Raw genomic sequence first — 21,118 nt, 5'->3', positions numbered from 1 at the left:
CAAGCTGCCACTCCGCGCGGCAAACTTCAGTCTGCTCTTCGTCATTGATATATTGTAAGCTGAGTCTATATCTGCGCCTTCGTATATCGTACCATCCAAAACCTGATTTTGAAATCTGTGTCTGATCATGATGTAACGCAGCTGGTATCTTTCAGAGTCTCCCGGGCTTTTCATGTATACCTTTTCGTCTAGCGAGTCTTTAACAATATTCGCCATTACCATCTGAAAGTTATTGCAGAACTCAGTCTTTCCACTCCCTCATTCCTATTGTCGAGTGCATAACCTCACGTAAACCTTTCTTCCATTCCATCCTCTACAACTACGTTCCAATGCCCCATTGTTATTAGGTCTTTGTATCCCTTTACATACTAAGCAGAATTAATGTATCACATTTTCTAAACCATATAATTCCCACCAATTGCGGCGCTTAACTTAAAATTTTGCTTCAAAGGTGAGTACAGCCTTCCTCTGTATTTATGTAAAAGCGTAACACACTGAAACGACACCCTCGGACTCTATGACGCTTCAGACAGCAAGACTTCGGCACATGCACAAAAAAGGCCATTGGTCATAAGTTCATGTACGTGTAGGATGAGTTAACGACGTCACATTCACACCAAAATTCACCACTTTTCGGCCCTTTGCTACCGTGGATGCGTCACACGATCGGAATGTTGCCACACCTCTCTTACATTTCACCGCTTATTTTGACGCCTCTGCGATGGAGGTAAACCTTGCTGATTTCTTATGAGTGGTCGAGAAAACATATCAGATACAGCGTCGCATAAAATCGGTATGAAGAGGCGATAGTAGTTGGCATAATGGGCATCAATGAAACCAGTGTTATCCTTGGGACGTTGGTGTCGAAACAACACTTCGCAGTTCTTCACAACCTTATACACTGCTGACACCGTCGGACGTTTCAACCCTTCCCAGGACTGTGGGGCTGCATCCTCATCGAACGTGATTGGAACCATTCGTAGCGCTGCGCAGCTGCAATTTTCGCTCTCCTGTACAGGCTGGAACCCCTAGGAACCGTAGAAAACCATTTGTCGAAATTTGAACGTCATCTGAAGCAGCTAAGTATGGTGTTTCTATTCCACGCTCCTATTATGTGGCCTCCGGTGGTGTGATCACGGGGGTGGACCGGATACTGCGATATTGACACACTGACACTCGTGTGACCAAAACGGCAAAGGGTTCCTTTAGGAGCCCCCCCCCCCCCTTCCGTTTAGCAAATACCCAGGTGCCATCTGCCCACCTTGGTTAAGGATTTATAAAATCTACCAGTATAGACAGAACCCACGACGAAGTACTAGGCGTTTGCAGAATGGCAACCTCTTTCACTCTCTACATTTCCAGAAGGCCAACGATCAGGCGCAAGACCAGCAGCGTAGCGCCAAAAGAGCATCATCGTAGCCTGCCTGCATTCGTCTGGTGCTCTTGTCTATGTTTCTGATTAGACTTCTTTACCTACAGTAGACAGTCCACCACTACTTACATCTGCCTTATCGTCTACCTTACATCTGTGAACTGAAGACTGATATAATTTTCGTCACACCACCAAACTGTGATATATCACAGTACACATACATTCTAAATACTGTAGTATAAAACATCAGTGTTTCCTACTAGATTAGATACGCAAAGTTCCATGCAATACGTTCTAAAACCGTACTACCTACACTGCTCACTCTACAAAATTCCTATCTAAAAAAACTATATAATTACTCTGGTATATTGTTAATATTTCTTGGTACCACAGTTTCTCGTGTCTAAGCCAGGTAAAGAGTGTAGCGTTTCCTACTTGAAACCAGACAAAGAGATATTGTTCAGCCGCCATGGCACAACTGTTCCCTTTCAGGTGGTATTCCTTAAGACTCTGAAGGAAGCATTGAGGTACTAGCGCCACTATGAGGATGCAGATCAGTTTTGCTTTAAACACACGCTGTAATGGCTGTCAGAATTAGTTACTTTTGAGAGTGGACGTGGTGAGTTGATGTTAGTCAAGAATGCCTTTAAGGCACCAAAGACCCCAATATCAACACCCAGTTGAGTTTGAATGAGGTCGTGTAATAGGACTGAAATCTGGAAATTTCGCAGGACAGAGCGGATTAGGTAGTGGAAAGGGACCAAAAACAGTTGCTGCTAGTTGCACAAACATACAAACATTATTTGCTAAAATCACTTAGTCGCACAAGCCCTTAAAAGAATTAAGAAACACTGTGGCTAAAGATCAGAACACAAGTTATTAAAACTGCGTTAAGGAATACACACGGCTAAAGGCCTTACTTACAAGATAGATGAACTGAGGGCTCAAGGCCTGGATAGCAAAATTAAGATAGAAGAGAAAATTTTCAAATCTTCAAAGGTTTTTTTTTTTTTTCCATCTACTGAACACTAAAAACAAACTAAATTAATACACGGCTGAAGGCTTCGCACAATACTTGAGACTAAAGAAAATCACAATCACAAACAACAGAACAATAGAGCTCAGAAGTGTTCCAAGGGTTGGCCTGGGTAGGAAACTCTAACAATAGGTTAGATGAGGCAGGCAGCCAGGCATAACACTAAATAATCAGGTGGCAGTACGACCTAGGGACAGCTGAAGAACCAACCAAAAACCTAATCGATTCCCTTCCACCCAACCAACGGCTCGGCAATCGAAAATATTAGTGAGGACGAAAATCGCTGCAGCACTACGTCTGATAATTGGCATCTGAACACAGTCAAAGCTCAATAACCACTTACAGACAAAAGTTAAAGACACCAAAGCTGTCGAACTATACGCCGTGCCAGACAGCCTCAACACAGCGAGGAAAACACACTGCCGGAAAGCTACCCTAACAACCAGGGCAGGTAACTGTTACGTTAACGGCCACAAGGCAGAAGGTACCGCTGGTGCACTTCACTAATACGTTATAATCATTTCAACAGTTAAACACCATACAGAAAGACGGCTGCAAAATTTGCTGACTCCAGAACACCATATGTCGCTGCTTGTGGGGACAGCCCAGGAAGCAACAACCAGCAAAGAACGAGGAGATGTCATGGCAGTTGACGTTGCATAACAAGTTAACTGATTGCTCAACTCCAGTATCCAGGTTTGGTGGGCGACGAACTTTGCAGCTCTCGCAGCTAGTGCCTCACAACTCCGACCGCCCCTGCATGCCGCCAGCGGTCACGTCCTGACCTCACACCACAGAGACTTCCTCGTTGTTCTCTCGCAACCAACCGACTGGCTACTCCTGTATGCAGACAGCATTCATCTGCGGAAATCACATAAGCTACGCACAGTTCCACATAAACGCTTGCACCAATAACTCCAACAATCCTAAAATCAATGACCGTGGAACTACAAGGAGAAATGAGAGGTCACACACACTGGGTTTTCATAAGCGGTCGGCGACCAAATACACAAATGAGACGATCGACCGAACGACCTATCAAGGTCGTCTACTCTAAAGTTAAGAGTGCTGGCAGTGGTCGGGCGAATCTTGACTGTCCAGAGCTCACTGCAGCTCACCCGACTCAACTCAATGTCCGTTCGGAACTCGGAGACACGGTACCCAGGCACACTGGCTCGGATCCACCCATTCAGAGGTAACTCTTTCCCATCGGCGCAACATCTTTGCACGAGGAAGGAACTGACCCATGTCCAGTAAGATGACCAACTAACGACGCCCAGAATCTGTCAAAAGACCAAATACATGTCGCCCAGTGAGATAACCAACCGAACGACCAACCAGCGGTCGTTCCCGCTTCAGTCTCCTTCCTTCAGACCTTGTGTGTGGCCAGTGGTCGGCAAGTACTGGCTGTACGCGCCTCACTGGCGTTCCGTCCCCGATTCAACTCGATGTCCGTTCAAAACTCAGCGACACTGCGACCTGGGCACACTGACTCGGACCCAACCATGCAGAGGTAACAATTGCTCATTGGCCACCCGACATCTCTGCACAAGGAAGGAACTGAGCCACGTCCGACAAGATGACCAACTGACGAGGCCCAGAAACGGTCAAAAGATCAAATACACGTCGCCCAATGAGACGACCAACTGAACGACCAACCGGTGGTCGTTCCCGCTCCAATCTCCTTCTGTTGGACAGTTCATGTGTGAGGCCAGCGGTCAGCAAGTACTCTGGCGCTCCGTCCCCGACTGAACCCCCGACACACGACGACCCGAAAATACTCGCGGTCGCTCCAGAGATAGTACGACAGTGCACTTATCGATAAGCGCTGCTGCTGCCACTCACGGTCAAGGAAACTAGCAACTTAGTGACGCCAGTAAATCGTATAACAAGGAGGCGACAGTACCATAAAGACAAGGTTACAAGCAATAAACGGCATGAAGACGAGCCGCGCACGGCTCAAAGACTACGAGAAGCTGGATGTTACTTCTGCAACATTGCATAAAGCCTTGACAGAAATGAAGCCAATGTACATGATGGCTGGCAGCGGTGTTCCTGAGAATGTACAATCACAACAAGATCGGGCTGTGGGTGGTCAAGTGGCACTGCTGATATGGAGATCAGTCTGTTAGGTATATGGGTCCGGCGCATCGTATTGCATCTGCAGCAACAATTTGAGAAGCCGTTGGCATCACAGTGACACAATAAGCTGTTACTTCAAGCACAGCTCCGAGCCAGACGATCGGTAGTGTGCATTCCACAGACTCCAAACCACTGCCGTTTGCGACTACAGTGGTGTCAAACGAGAGCTCATTGGACGGCAGTGTGGAGGTCTGTTGTGTTTTCTGAAGAAAGGTTTTTCTGCCTCGGTGTCAGTGATAGCTACGTGTTGGTTAAGAGGAGGCCAGGCAAGCACCTGCAACCAACCTGACTGTGACCTAGGTACACTGGACCTACATCTGCAATTACGGTCTGGGGTACGCTTTTGAATGACAGTAGAAGCATCCTGACTGTAAATATGTTTGTCAGTTTGGTGATTCGACCTGCTGGGCTGCCATTCATGACCAGCATTCCATGGGGAGCTTTCCAACAGGATACCACTAGCCAACATACCGCTATTGTAACCCAACATGCTCTACTGTGTCAACATGTTGCATTGGCCTGCTCGATGACCAGGTCTATCTACAATCCAGCAGATGCTGGACATCATTGGGCAACTGCAGTGTCATCCACAAACAGCACTAACCGTCCCTACATTGACGGACCAAGTGCAGCAGGCATTGAACTCAGTGCCACAAACTGATTCCCGGCATCTGTACGACACAATGCATGTACGTATGCGTTCTTGCATCCAACTTTCAGGCTGTTAAACGGTTATTAATGTACCAGCATTTCACATTTGCAATGGTTTATCTCGTGCTTACATTAACTGTGATGTTGCAATGTTAATCACTTAAATCTATTACTTAGAAATATATACTCTAGAAATTTCATTACTCTGCATTACTTATTATTTGGTTTTACGACTTTTTCCGTCACTGTATAAAAAGTATTTAACATGTACATTATTTATGCCGCTGGAAATATAGGCTTAATATTATTATAAATATCATGCTCACTGTCGATGTTATTGACTGTTTAATTAGATAATCGACATTAAAATGGGTGCTTGTTAGTGACCTGTCGAGTAAGGATGCAATGTTTCCCTAAGCACGCGTCCAGTCACCGATTCGTGTGAGCAGGCTTTGACACTTCTGGACGGGGATTAGCTAGGCGTCGGATTTCTGGAGTCCCGTCGAGAGACCGTGTACACAGTGCTACAATTACTAATAAAAAAACCCCAATGATTCAGTGATAAAATTTCGTATGATAATATTGATTCTCGAAAAATCGTTTAAAGATTTATTGATTTGAGGTGTACCCATAACAATTTCAATAAACTTATTTAAGGCTGTATTCAATGAAACAGAACAACGCTGTATTAATTTGGCAAATCATGGAGACCAGAACTTGGACTAAGCCACGAATAAGATTTGTTAAAATTTAACACTAGTGTAATCAATAAAATTGTTACTCAGTTAGTCAAACAAAGCTCTTGCAGTTCCAGTTTTGGCACATAAGTAAAAATGCCCCTGGATACACAAATGAACACCTCATCACAGTTATAGATCAGAAACATTAAAATTATGATCAAATCGATTCACCCACGCAAAGACGGGGTAACTGTACAAACATTCTCTCCGTAGCACTACAAGCTCGAATTAAACCCGTGTTCCAGGTTGACACACTATGCAGTAGTCTTAAATATTACATACAAACATCTTTCGACTAACCAACAGGGTTGACAGTTACCCTGTCGTTTATGACATTATACCGATTATCTAAGATATCCAGACAATGCAATCGTTCCTAGATCCAAGACATCAAGCCCCTATAGGCCGTCGACATCACGATGTGTCCTTAGAACCATCGTCCTCTCAAGAGGCAGAATTTACGACCCACACCTATCAGCGTCATGCAACCAAAAACCTTCATTTTGGGAGCACACTCTCAGACGCGATCTCTATCAGCACCGCCTCACGGCCATACTCAGCCGGTTACTTCACTGCCGCCGCGCGCATTGCCTTGGCGCGACGCTTACATTGCCGTGGATGTGTGTCATCTTGTTACGGCGCACTAGTAAAGATGAAGTCAATTTTGATCTGATGACTGCGTATGCCACATAATGGATAGTAGTGGAGGGTTGAGGGTTTCAACGCCGTCTGTCGGCATATGACACAGGGGCATAGCTATAAGAGCGCTGTTTCTGTCAGCCTTTGAAATATTTGCCGTCCACGAGGTTCAGTATGGCGTGAATGGGTAGAACGGGTAGACACTAGGCCACAAACAGACATCTGTGCTTCCTACAGCTGAGGAAGTTTCACAGGGGTCAAATCGTAACCTTCCAAGTGAAGGGATGAGATACGACGCGGCCTAACATGTTCATTAACAAAAATGGCCACGAAACTACGCAGACTTATTGAGAGCTTCGTAGGTCCACGAAGCAAGAATGATGACCAAGATCGTTGTAGCATAGGGGCGCAATAGCAGACCGTACAGATGCCACAGTACAGTTACGAGTGTATATCATCCTCAAAGTCTGAACGAACTGTTGCGAACCGATTAATAACGATAGGGCTAAGAGCACTGACGCTTCCAGCCCATATTCCATTCACGACACAGCACCAACGTGCACAGTTTGTCTGACGCCGTGGAAGAATGACCTGAATGGTGGAAGGGTACCCTGTGATCCAAATATTCGTCCTCCGGACGTACCAAACAGACCTGTTAGACACTGTCTCGTTGAGTGCACTCGACTGGGAAACATGGTCTTGGGTGCGATGAACAAATCTCGCTCGTTTTTGGTGCTTGTTGAGACAACGCTAATCAACACTCGATACGTGCAGGATGTTGACTGGCCAGTTCTTGTGAGGTGACGGTTACTCGCTGTTCGAAAGGATAATGGCTTCCCTGAAACTGAATGTCTCATCAAGATGTGCAGAACTTACACGATGAGCCTAGTTGTCAGACTTGTCCCCAATAGAGCACAGGTGGCGCACAATGGGGTGACAAGTGAATCATGCGACTCGTCCACCGACAGATCTTAGAGATCTATGGGAACGGATCAAGCAGATGTGGAGTAATTTATCCCAGACAATAATCGTCATCTGAGTGATCTACTGCATGTCATAGTCAATGCCCTCATTGCTACCCACACTAGATTTACCTCACGTTAATATGCGTTGCAGTGACAGAAGCCATGGGGTGGTGATATGCACATATTCAGATGGCAATAGTATCCCATACACAACGTACTAAAGAGAAGACATTGACGGAGCTGTCCTTTGAACTAAGATGATTCATGTGAAAACGTTTCTGACGTGATTATGACCGCACGTCGTGAATTAAAACTCTTTTAATCCCGGAATGGTACTTGGAGTTAGACGCATGGATATTCCATTTCAAAAATCGTTAGGGAATTCGATATTCCGACACCCACAGTGTCAATAGTATGCTGAGAATACCAAATTTCCGTCATTAACTCTCACTATGGACATGGCAGTGACCGACGACCGTCACTTAACGACCGAGAGCATTGGCTTTTGCATAGAATTGTGGTAACTGACGAGCAGTACTGCGTGAAAAAACCACAGAAATCAGTGTGAGACGTACGGTGAAGGTTTCCGTTTGGACAGTGCGGCGGAATTTAATATCTATGGCAGCAGACCAACGCGAGTGCCTTTGCTAACAGTACATCACCTACAGAGCTTCTCTTGGACTCGAGACCTTATCGGTTGGACTCTGGACGCCTGGAAACCCTTTTTCAATTAGTAAGGGCAGATTGTAGGGTTCGAGTATGGCGCAGACCCTAGGAATCCGTGTACCTAAGTTCTCATCAAGGCACTGTGCCAGTTGGTGGTGGCTCCACCGCGATTTGGGCTGTGTTTAGATGGAATAGACTGGGTCCTCTGGTCTAAATGAACCGATAATATTCTGAAAATGGCTATATTCAGCTACTTGGAGACCATTTGCCGCCATTCATGAACATTAGTTCCCAAACAACGACAAAAATATTAAGGATGGCAAGGCGTCTCGTCACCAAGCTACAATTGCTCGCGATTGGTTTGAACAACATTCTGGACAGTTGGAGCGGATGATTTGAGCACTCAGGTCTCCCAAGATGAGTCCCATCGCACATTTATGGGACACAATCGAGAGACCAGTTAATATACAAAATCCTCCAGCCGCAACACTTCCGGAATTATGGACGGCTATAGAGGGAGCATGGCTCAATATTTGTGCAGGGGACTTCCAATGATTATTTAAGTCCATGTCACGTCGAGTTGCTGCATTATGCCAAGCAAAAGGAGATCCGATGTGATATCATGTGGTATCGCACGACTTTTGTCATCTCAGTGTAGGTGTTTCAGTATAACTGACGCTTACAAATTGGGTAGAGTTCTTCATTTGTAAATGTAAACCTTTCAGGTTGTCCATATGTGACCTCGTGCAGTAAGTTGAAAGCGACTCTGAAAGGTGTCAAATGGTTCAGAAATGTTTCAGATGGTTCTGAGCACTATGGGACTTAACATCTGAGGTCATCAGTCCCCTAGAACTTAGAACTACTTAAACCTAACTGACTTAAGGACATCACACACATCCATGCCCGACCGGCTGGCGGTGTCAAAAGGTTGTATGAGGTTTTTTTTTTTTTTTTACCGCTGTCTGGTAGGACTCTACGCTACGAGGTTTGATAACTAAATACTGCCCCCCTTCAGCTTCGAGAAGTCATCTGCAATCGATTCAAGGAGTGTGACAGGTATCATGCTGTTCCCAGCATCAGACAATGAAAGACGAGAGAGGTTCTGGTGGACGCGCAGGCAGTAGCGCGGGACCACCCCTCCCGCTGCGGCCGGCGCGCCACTCGGCGGCAGTCCCTGTGTCGATACTGGTGTCCCCGCTGGGGACGGCTGCGCCTCTCCGGCCGGAGACACAAGTAAAACGTTTATCGGCGCGGCGCCTCTCCTCCCACGGGCATCCCCCCCCCCCCCCCAACCACCACCTCCTACTCCCCCCTCCCTCACCACATCCCTCTCTTTCTTCCCCTCCGGAAGGAAAGGCGAGCGGCGCCGGCTAGTTGAAAGTTTACGTGCGCTGAAATATACATGGCGGCAGCGGCCAGCGCGGTTCGATAAGGCGCGCCGTGCGCCATCGCATAAACCGCGCCAGCCGGAAAAATGCCTGTAAATATTTATGGAACGAATATGGGGATTCTCAAGGGCGAAACATGTTGGAACCGCCGGACACGCCCTCCGGTACTGTCCAGTAGCCAGCGCCGTCTCCACTGGGCGATGGGGAACACAGCGTGAAACCGATCGCGGCCGAGTGGCGCCTGGGTGCAGGTTGTTTCTCTGCCGCCAGAATATGAGACCCTAGCGCGTTCACGGAACAGGGGTTTCTGGTCACGGCGAGCTACACTGTGTATCTAACTTGTTTTACGAGCCACCAACGTTGAAGCAAACTCAGGTTATTCATTTCTCCCCTTTCTGGTAAAGCTTGCTATATAACAAACATAGTCAACCTCTTTTGGAATTAGCAATTTGGTTCTCTTGCTTCCATGAAAATGTTGCAGGCGAACACAAGTTCCTCGTCCCATTGGGCCCGTTATGGGCAAGTTCCGCAAAACACTTGAAGATTATGGTTTAACGTCTCGTCGACTAGGCTATTACAAACGGGGTACGTCTCATACTGGACAGAATTTCGGAAGAAAATTGGCTCTAACCTTTTAATTGAAATTATGATCGTTCTCGCCATACCAAGTATTAGGAAAACAGAAAAGTTAAGTCTGGATAAGAAGATGGTGATCTGAAAATCGCTGCTTCGCACCTTGGCCAACCAACTTGGTAACATGTTCCGTGCCAAAGCGACAAAAGTGGACAAATGTGCAGCTATCTGTTACCTACCATCTGAATGTTCGATGTGCTTTACGTTAAAACTAAAAATTTCTACCATTCAACTCATCTCCGTCCACCAGCTCATAACTGGGAAAATATTTCTGCTTACACGACAACACTTCTTCAAAAATTTGTTATAGATCTGGCTTCCACCATAAAAGGAGCACAGTAATCTCAGAAAGCTATGCCATGCTAAACAATCTAATGCCACATTATAATTGCTGGAAGGTGTCTACCAGGATCTGACGCATTTGGCACCAAAATACAGTCTGTATAAAATGAACAAATGTTCTAAAACAATCTAGACCTGATAGTACATCTAATTAGTAACTGATTAACTTTTGTTGTAGAAATTATACATCGATTTAGACTTCTATAGAGTCAACGGATAATAATTGGATAAGTGAGATTTTATAAGCCTAATGTTTACCTACAGAAATTACAAATTTTGGAGATGTGAAAAATAATTATGTCTTGTTAGCTTATTACATCATCGATAGTAAAACTAGAAAAAACAAAAATTTTGTTTCATAAAAACTAAAGCATAACAGTATTACGTTTAATGGAAAGTTGACACATGTTGTTACTAGTTTTCATGGTATGTGATCGATACTGGAAAATACATTAATATAAATAATAAAAATATATAGGCAGAAATATAGTTTTTTGACCATGAGCAATATTCATAAATGTCTACAGATGAGAAATATATAATTTAAGGAAGCAAATTAAGCCGAATATGGTCAAAATTTCTATGGAATCGAACATTTCAATTGACTTGCGGAAGTTCCGAAAGGACTGTGTTTACTACAATATGCAAGGCGAATTTCATGTTGGTGACTTTTCAGTCAAATACGCCAATTCTTAAGCGTTACACCATTATTATCTCTCTGGAAACGTCAAGTTCTTTTCGTAGAATCACCATTAACGATAATGCAACCTCTACGTCTCAAAGGGTTGATATTGCGGAGAGCTGCTTCCGTAAAACACAACGACGTTCTAATAAAAGAAACAGTCCCTAAAACGCACATATGAAATCTAGACGTGACTCGAACACGCTACCGTACAGCGATATTCTAGAGACATACCTGACGAAACATTTTCGACAACGAATCTCAAATTTAACGTAATTTTTGTCGATCTTAAGGAGAAGAAATTGACAAAACAGCATACGATACTGATTTTTTTGTAGGTTGAATGTCATCATACATGTTTACACGACTGTGTACATCAGCTGTAGCACTTTATATTTCAGTAACAGTTACATACCTTGATTGTTTTCAGATGTTAACAGAAAAGAATTCCTTGTAGTAATAATTTATAGCCTATTGTGCCGGCCGGGGTGGCCGAGCGGTTCTAGGTGCTACAGCCTGGAACCGCGCGATCACTACGGTCGCAGGCTCGAATCCTGCCTCGGGCGTGGATGTGTGTGATGTTCTTAGGTTATTGAGGTTTAAGTAGTTCCAAGTTCTAGGGGACTGATGACCTCAGAAGTTAAGTCCCATAGTGCTCAGAGCCATTTGAACTATTTTTATAGCCTATTGTTTCATATTACTACAAAATAATCCATTTTGTAATATCTCTTTCGTTGTTTAGCACGGCATTAAACACACTGGCGGAAAAATTCGAAACACCAAAAAATAATCTATAGTAATGAATTTTTAGCAATGCATTTGTCTAAGTAATGTATGTAAGTGATTAACATTGCAGGATCACGAGATAGGCCATTGCAAATGTGAAATGCTAGTACATTAAAAACCGGTGTAACCGCCAGTATGTTGAATGCAACCATGCAAACGTTCATGCATTGTGTTATACAGGTGCCGGATGTCAGATTGTGGGATGGAGTTCCCTATGGTCAGTTAATGCCGTTTATAAATGACGCTGCAATTGTCCGATGATGTCCCACAAGTGCTGGATTGGAGGCAGATCTGATGATCGAGGAGGCCAAGGCAACATGTCGACACTTTGTAGAACATGTTGGGTTACAACAGCTGTATGATGGCGAGCGTTATCCTGCTGGAAATCTTCCGATGGGATGATGACCATGAATGGCAGCACAACAGGTCGAATCACGAGACTGACGTACAGGTTTGCAGTCACGTTGCGTGGTATAACCATGAGAGCGCTCCTGCTTTCGTTCGAAATCGCAGCCAGACCATGTCTCCAAGTGTGTGGAGCACGCAGACAATTAGGGTACAGGTCCTCAAATGGCCTCCTTCCAACCAATACACGGCCGACATTGGCATCGAGGCATAAGCAGCTTGCATCAGAAAAGACAACAGAGGTCTACCCTGTCCGCCACTGAGCTCTCGCTTTAGACCACTGAAGTCGCAAATGGTGCTGTTTTGGGGTCAGTAGAATGCACGATACAGGACATCTGGATCGGAGGCGTCCTTGAAGTTAGCAATTTGTAACAGTTCGCTGTGTAACTGTGGTGCCAACTGCTGCTCAAATTGGTGCTGCGGATGCAGTAGCATGCGCCAGAGCCTTAGGCCGAACACGATGGCCTTCCCTCTCGGTAGTGCCATGTGCGACTTGATGCAAACACTTTTTGTTACTTACTTACCCAAACGTTCCATCGAAATACCACGACCATCAGCACGTTCGTTATTCTAAAACATGCAAAAACCAACATAGTTACAATACATTACGAAAGAACGTTATTGTACGTGTACCATTTGATTCCAGATACTGTAAGAATAATTGTATTGTATCTTTTGTCTTCAAAGTCACTGCATAATTTCTATGTCTTTTGCTGGCTACTATTAACAAATGTGAAAATCTTAACTTAGGTATGTCATTGTTACTACCAGTGGAATTTGTGGCTGTACTAGGCTACCAGTTTTGTGGGGACTAGGTTGTGTGCTGATGTAACCTGTCAAGTACTCAGGCCAGTATGTCGGCTTTTAGTAGCTCGGAAAACGCGAAAAGGGTAAATTTTTACCTTGGTGGTAATTCAAATATTACACCGTCTTACTATAGACGAGTGAAGACTTCTCTTCCTTACTTAGATCTCTGTGTGGGTGGGGGAGTAATTATACACTTTCAAATTCCGAAGTAATCTATTTCTGGGTTTCAGGATTTGTAGATCAGTTTCGATATTTGGGGATGGTGGTTTTCATTTATTAAGTGTTTGCAAAAGGGGAATGTGTACTGAGACTCTTTAGAGCTCTCATGTATTTTGTGTACCTTCTTCTGAAGGTCCTGCTTGTTTTGTCCTATGTGTTATTACTGACACGAGTTGCATGCGTGTTGGTATATTTCTAAATTGCTGAATCTATTTGGAGTTTTTTGTCTCATATTTACCTTCTTTGTGTTGTGTCATTTGTTGTGATTGCCATTGTTATCCGTCGCTTCTTCATTGTATTTCCAGTTATACGTACAATTTTATTATTATACGTAAGTGTGTACCAATTGTTTCTTTTTTTTTGATGTGGTGTGGTCGGCTATGTTATCTGTTGCTCTTCATCTGTGTTTTCAGGCCCTTTCGTTGCGCACTTGTATGGGTGATCACTTTCATTACCTTCTTTTTTATGCTTATCTCGTTATGAAGTGTGAAGTGTGCTTTGGGTTGCACGGTGCTGACATTATCAAGTAGCAATTGTGTCTTACATTGTAAACATCTATGAAACAGATTATGTCTTTTGTATATTGGTAACAGTATATTACTTTTACCCCTTTTGTTTCGCAATGTTGTTGAATATTCTGTTTTTTATATCAAAGAAAATGGTGGCTAAGTTTCCACTGATGGAGGACCCAATGAGTAGCCATTCTTGTTGCAAACAGAAGTTGTTATCGCTAAGTAAAGTAATTTTGTTCTGTGATTAGCCTTAGAATGGGTGAGAATTCATTTATTTGTGTGCCTGAACATTCTTGCTTTTCTGTGGTTCCATGATGCTTACAGTTCCTACTGTCGGTATATGTGTGTACATGGATGTAAAGTCATAAGATAGTGGTGTTACTGTCGGAGGATACTGACGTTCTTAATTTTCTCTGTTATGTCTCCTGTGATTTTGATGCTTATGGTCTCTCTGTATGTGTAGATTTGCTGTAGGAATACGCCCATGTGTCTCAGTTGTGAATATGAAAGGCCTTTTCTGAAGCTGACCACTCGTCTGACAGGACTATTAGGTTCTGACAGGACTATTAGGTTGCTGGACTTTTGGAAGGCTTAGTAAGAGTCGAGCTTTAGGATTATTTTGTATATTTCTTTTTTACCTGATTTTATGTGAGAGAGTTTGTGATCCTTATTGAGAGTGTTTTCAAGTTCCTTTGGTATCTTTGTGTTTGGACACAAGTTAGCTTTCTTATATTACTTTCTTCCGTGAAGTTTTCTGTGTTTATTTTTTTTTTCAAAGTAGTCTGCCTCTGTTATTAAGACCTTTGTGATTCTTTGCGTGCCTTAGTGACGATGGCTTGATATCAATTGTTAAAATGCTGAACAACCAAATACAAATACAATTACAATATTGATACAATTGTATGAGAGGATTATATTGTTAATGATAAGTGCGCTCTTTTCATCGTGTAAGATGTAATCTAAAGTAACCTCTCTGAATGTATATCAGCTTTAAGCTTGATTGAAGTGGTCACTCCATAATATCGAAGATATTCTGGGAGATGTGGAGAACTTTTCTACATCTTGGGAACAATTTGCTAGCTGAGTGGATAGCATCCCCTCTTTGCCCACAGATAATAAACATGTTTATTTTTGAAAATGTCGCTGGAGTAATTAACCCTAAAACTCTCAACATCACAAGGCACGTTAATTAAAAGGTGACCGATTTCGATTACCTTATGGTCATCTTCAGACCTCCAACTATACTGACGGACAATGGCTGTGATGAAGCAGGAGCCGCTGAATGACGATAGTCAACTACTCCAACTATAGTCATTCAGCGGTTCTGGTTTTATACACAGCCATTACCCACCAATGGGGGTTAAGGTCTCAAGATGATCATGTGATGACTGCAGTCGGTCACATTTTAATAAACATGCCTGGTGATTTAGACAGTTCTGTAATTAATGCCTATAAACGTTTCTCCCTGCGAGGCTATCTCGAAGGTGAACTTAAGATGCTTATTGTATTCTGGGCGCTGGCATCCAATCCACGTTTGTTAACAGATCTTTGGTTGCTGGTCTGAATTTATAGGTGATTGACACTCTGGACCTGATGGTAGACACTTTTGAGCTGATGGTTACCACATCAGAATCACATAGACTCGTTCTAACGAATTCAAGTAGTATATGAAATAAGGAGCACGTTACACTACGAACACCTTTCTGCGTTCACATTTCTTTATCTGCCACCAATCTGTATCACGAAATGCCACAATTATGGAACACGCATGTAAACTATCACTGGCTGAACATACTGACAAGCGCACGGACGTTCCGTGGATCTGCTTATAGACGCAGTCATCGCCCGTACGAATACCTCCATCTGCCTTTCATATCTCGCCGATGTTTGGCTAGATATTTAGCGGAAGTCGACCATGCTATTCACCATTAACCTTATTAGCCTTGTTTCACAAGAGCTAACAGATTATAACATCAGCTGGTTCTGGGAATCGATAGATACTATCTCTGAACGAGAACCATGATAGAGTCCCCGAGACTTCGGAATATTGGAAGAGTTCAACGCATCGTAGTTTATCCAAGATGGACGGCAGGTAGTTCGTCTCCCTTGTACGTCGACATTCGTTCTTCATGTAACTGTCGAAACACTGAAAGACGTTTTGCTGAACTGCAAAAGCTTCAACTAGAAGCTAGCTCAGACACTCGTACTACACTTACAAGTTAGAATATGTCACACAAGGCCATTTCGAGTTAACTCTTTCTGAAGCACATACAAAAATGGTTCAAGTGGCTCTGAACGCTATGGGACTCAACATCGGAGGTCATCAGTCCCCTAGAACTTAGAACTACTTAAATCTAACTAACCTAAGGACATCACACACATCCATGCCTGAGGCTGGATTCGAACCTGCGGCCGTAGCGGTCGCGCGGTTCAAGACTGTTGTGAAGCACATACAGACATCTTTTATCTGTCACATCACGTAGCCCTAAAAGTAAGGTAAGGAATTGTGAAATGGCGATTTGTTTTTGATGGATATTCTCATCAAGAAAGAAGCTCAGTCTCTTAATGACGTTTTAGAAAGTGGTCCTAGGCTCTTTGTTCGAAAACTATAGGTAAACAAACCAAACAGGAGGGAACACATAATGAACTGACAATATTTACATCTTTAAAAGCACCGTTTTCGAGCAAATAGCTGTAACTAGTGGCAAAAGAATAATAGTGCACAGCAAAAGAGAAGGAGAATCATTGTGAACAATGTGAAACAAAAAGTTCAGAATATAAAATTGTGCTTATGTTTCGGAAATGAAGTCGTGGTGCGACCTCCAGACCAGATGAGAGGAAACGCAAATGCCAACAAACTATCCCACTGAAGATTCCTTAAAGAAAAAGACGAAATGCGTCTGTGAAAAATAAATTAAGCTGCAGCAAGAAAAGGCGGTTTTATTTACAAAACAAATATTTCTGTACTTGCTGCGGAGGATGGCCACCCAAACAAACTTGTATCTGACTGAGTATATGTTGTAATTCTGTGCGTCACTTACGAGGTAAACGGAAACACTTATACACACCTGACGTCTGTAACTGATAGCTACGTTATTGCGAACAATACTCTCGTTATTACTGCCATGCTACCAACTGTGGCATAGGCTATGCAACGCTTTGGACTGATTGCTCCACTGTCGTGTCAAGGATATGAGTAAACCCCAACACTTGGAAGTTATCATCCTACGTGGGGCTTCATGGGAGACTGGAGGGAAAGAATGGTTGTATCAGTAAAAAGTCCTTCTCTAAGAACAGATTCCACATATGTGGTAAAAGGCGAGGGTAAGGGACCAAACGGAGTTCAACGAACAGCTACGCTCACACCTATGGAGCGTTACAAGGTTACCAGTCCAACCCAACTGGTTACACTGTTGGTGGTTGTCTAGAGTGGAGGGCACGTGGCGACATATTAAGAAGAATTATGCATCGTAATATCTGTAATGACTCACCGTGTTTTATTGTCTTTGATACAAAGAAATGTTCTTACTGATTTGAAAGCAAATGGTACATGTTACTTATTCACTTGGAGCTACACCGAACAGGAACGTTTCGTTTGTCAATCATGAAACAATGCGTGTAGAATTCAGCAGTTTTAATATTCTGACAATCTATTTGTCTCGCTTTGTATTTTCTGGCATGCTTTCAGTAAACTGAAAATTTTTATACTGGATCACGACAGGCCACGGAATTAAGATGTATGAAAGTATTAACGATGGACGGTACAGGACAACTATTGACATTTCCGATAATATTTTATATTGATTGATTTGTTAGGGATGGATATTATGAACTGACAGATTACATCTGTGTGCCCGACTACCACTCAAACCTGGGACGTTTGCCTTCATGAGAAAGTGATGTACAGACTGACCTATACAAGCACGACTCATTTTGAAAACTGATTTACCTTAATTAAATTTATTAACTGTAAGCAACTGCATTTGCATGGAAAATTTTGCGGCTAATATCTGCAACTAAAATGAAATGTCCTGACCGATTCCCTGACTGATCATCGTCCGACCCAAACCGTTGAGGATAGAAACTTGTAATTGGAGAGGGTGTTGATCTTATCTGTAGGCATTCCTAAGGGGGTGAAATACGGGATGAAAGGTGTTTTTAAGAAAGACGGTATTAAAGCAATTCTGAAGCTAAACTACGAAACTAGGTGTTCGGTTTCTCGGTCAGAATTAAAAAATATTTGTTTCAGAATTTTTGAAAATTTTACCCATAAGAAGGTGAAATAGTGGCTCGTTTTTTATAATAAACCATTATTAAAGGATTACTAAAGCATTTTTAAAGCTACATCAATGAAAATTGGTATTTGACTTCTCGTTTGGGAATTCAGCCTCTAAGACGGTGCAACAGGGGATGGTAAGTATTATGAAAATGTTTCGTGATGAAAACATTTTTCAAGTTAAATCCATGGAAATTTCTGTTCGGTTTCTGGGTTAGAAAAAGAGAGAGTTTCAATGGAAAAATCGCCAAAAGAACTCAAAAGGCAGGACTGACGAAACGCTGCGTCTCCAGCTACAAGAATTTCTTTTCAGTCAGAAATATGTTCGGAAAAGATGTTTCTTCTGTAGCCTTATTTAGAGTGAAAATTTTAGAAGGTGTCGCAATTTCTTTTAACTTAATCAAAGGGAGCTGTTTAAAAGTCACCATGACAAATCGGGTTCGTCAGACTTGCATAGGAAAAGAAACGTATCTTCAACACATTTATTTTTCAGTTAGCGTATTATATGTTTAAGCAATTACTTTTGTCGTGATTACTACGAAAAGTAATCATTATTGATGAAAAAATAAATAGCACGTTTAAATGCGACTTCATGTACGGTAATGTACGTTTCAGATAAAAGAATTCAGTACCGGATGTAAGACTCGCTCTAATAACTATAGGACCCATTTAACCGAATTGCCTGTCTTTTTTATTTTTTTAAGTAGCTATAGGCAGTTAAATTAAACCCACTGGAACAGTTTAATTATGGAAAGACTGTCACCCACACAAATGATCAATAATTTTTTTATTAAATTTCAGTACCCTGCCTGCAGCTTACTTTGCGTAGACTAGACACACTGTTCATACAGTAATGAGAGTAAGGACACAAATTATATTAAAGACAAACAAAAAAGTCTGTGCAGACAATACAATCTACGTGAGCGAAGCAGCAGGCGCTAAACTACTAACAGAAATACTAGCTGCACCAGTTACTGCAATGTCAATAGAACCCATTACAGTCGATGTCTTTCTGCAAACCATTTTATGGTAGTGCTGTAGTGCACTTCATTTTTAGTTAATTTTTCGTTAGTGTCTGGTACTGAGATGTTGATATGAGTCTCACGGCACTACATTCTCATAGCGGCCGGCGTGTGTCAGCAGCATGGGCTGACTGATGCATAACAACATTTTTGTTTACAAAAAAAGTAGAAAAAACAACCTTCTAATGTTCGAACACAGCAGCAATGATGTGTTTGTCCGAGTCACCTCAATTAAATACACTGGTCTTTAAAATTAAAGCAAGAAACGGAAATTTTGCAAAGCTGCGTTTATTTTGCCAGAAAACATATAAACAGGTGATAGTGAAGTAGAAACAATCTAAAGAATACAGAACGTAATCAGCTGCAACATACATAACGGTAGACAAAAATGTTCTTCGTTTTTTTCCAACTTAACGGATTTGCACACACATTGTGACAACAGGTCACTGTGCTCAGTATAGGGTGTGACCACCTCTGGAACCAATACAGGCCTGACAACGACGGGACATGCTGCGAATGATATCAATCCCATGTTAAGGCAAGAACGCAAATTTTTCCTGCGGAGCTGCTCGCAAGTCTTTCTGTATGGTTGGTGGATGCTGACGTGATGCAACCTCCCTAGTGCATCCCAGACATGCTCTATGGGATTCAAATCGAGAGAGCGAGCCGGTCACATCATGCGTGCAAAATCTTCCGTTTCCCAAAAAACGTCAGTCACCGGTTTTCTATGAGGTCGAGCATTATTATCCATCAGTACGAAGCTTGGGCCCACAGCACCTTGCAACAACCGCACATAAGACGACAGGATCTCCTCTCCGGTATACGGTTTTGGTCTCTATAAACTCTCACCTCATCCGAGAAACAACTGAACGGTTCACTTTGAGCCATCAGTTCGTCACTCTCCTGCTTCCATTGTTATTATGGCCGTCCACAGCAGAAAGTCTATAGTCTACTTCGTGTCATACTGCGCCGTCTGTGACTGTGTACACAGCGATTGTGGATGTGGGACTACACTGTAAACACCAACCCGCTGGATAGATGGTCTGACGTCACTGCCGGCGTGCTCGTCCGTTGATCGGAATGCCATATTCCGTGCAGAACACTATCGTAGCGACATCTGTTGACAGTTTGCATGATTGTATCGTGAATTAGACACAGGACGGGGAAATAGCGTTCGTTTCTTTAATTTTGGACACCAGTGTGTCTCGGTACAACGTCGCCAAGCCATATGAACTGGAACGGTCACGTGAGAACAGTAGTAGGGAAGGCGAATGGTCGACTTCGGTTTATTGGAAGCGTTCTTAGAAAGTGTAGCTCATCTACAAAGGAGACTGTACGTAGAATACTGGTGTAATCCATTCTTGAGTACTGCTGCAGACCGGATCAAAGGATGCTATCGAGGTATTTAAGAAATACGCTGCTATGCCTCTGATAGGTTCGATCATCACACGTGTTTTACGGAGATCTTCGTGAACTCAAATGGCAATCCCTGGCGGGAAGGTGGCTTTCTTTTCGAGAAACACTATTTAGAAAATTTGGAGAACAGGCATTTACAGCTGCCCACGGAACGATTCTAATGCCGCCAAAAGGTAAGAGAAGTTCGGTATCGTACGGAGGCATACAGACACTTGATCTTCCCTCGCTTCATTTACTTGTCGAACGGGAAAGGAAATGGGGAACATGGTACGCTCAGCCAGACACGATGAGGTATCTTGTGCAGTATGTGTGTAGATGTACATATAAATACACTTGCTTATCAAGTATGAGGTTATGTTCTTTGATCAAAGCGGAAGAGATACCTACATGTGAATTGGCCAAGCCTGACAATTGGTCTG

Source organism: Schistocerca serialis, chromosome 5 (assembly GCF_023864345.2).
Source record: "Schistocerca serialis cubense isolate TAMUIC-IGC-003099 chromosome 5, iqSchSeri2.2, whole genome shotgun sequence".
Taxonomy (NCBI): domain Eukaryota; kingdom Metazoa; phylum Arthropoda; class Insecta; order Orthoptera; family Acrididae; genus Schistocerca; species Schistocerca serialis.
This window is presented reverse-complemented; position numbering follows the sequence as displayed.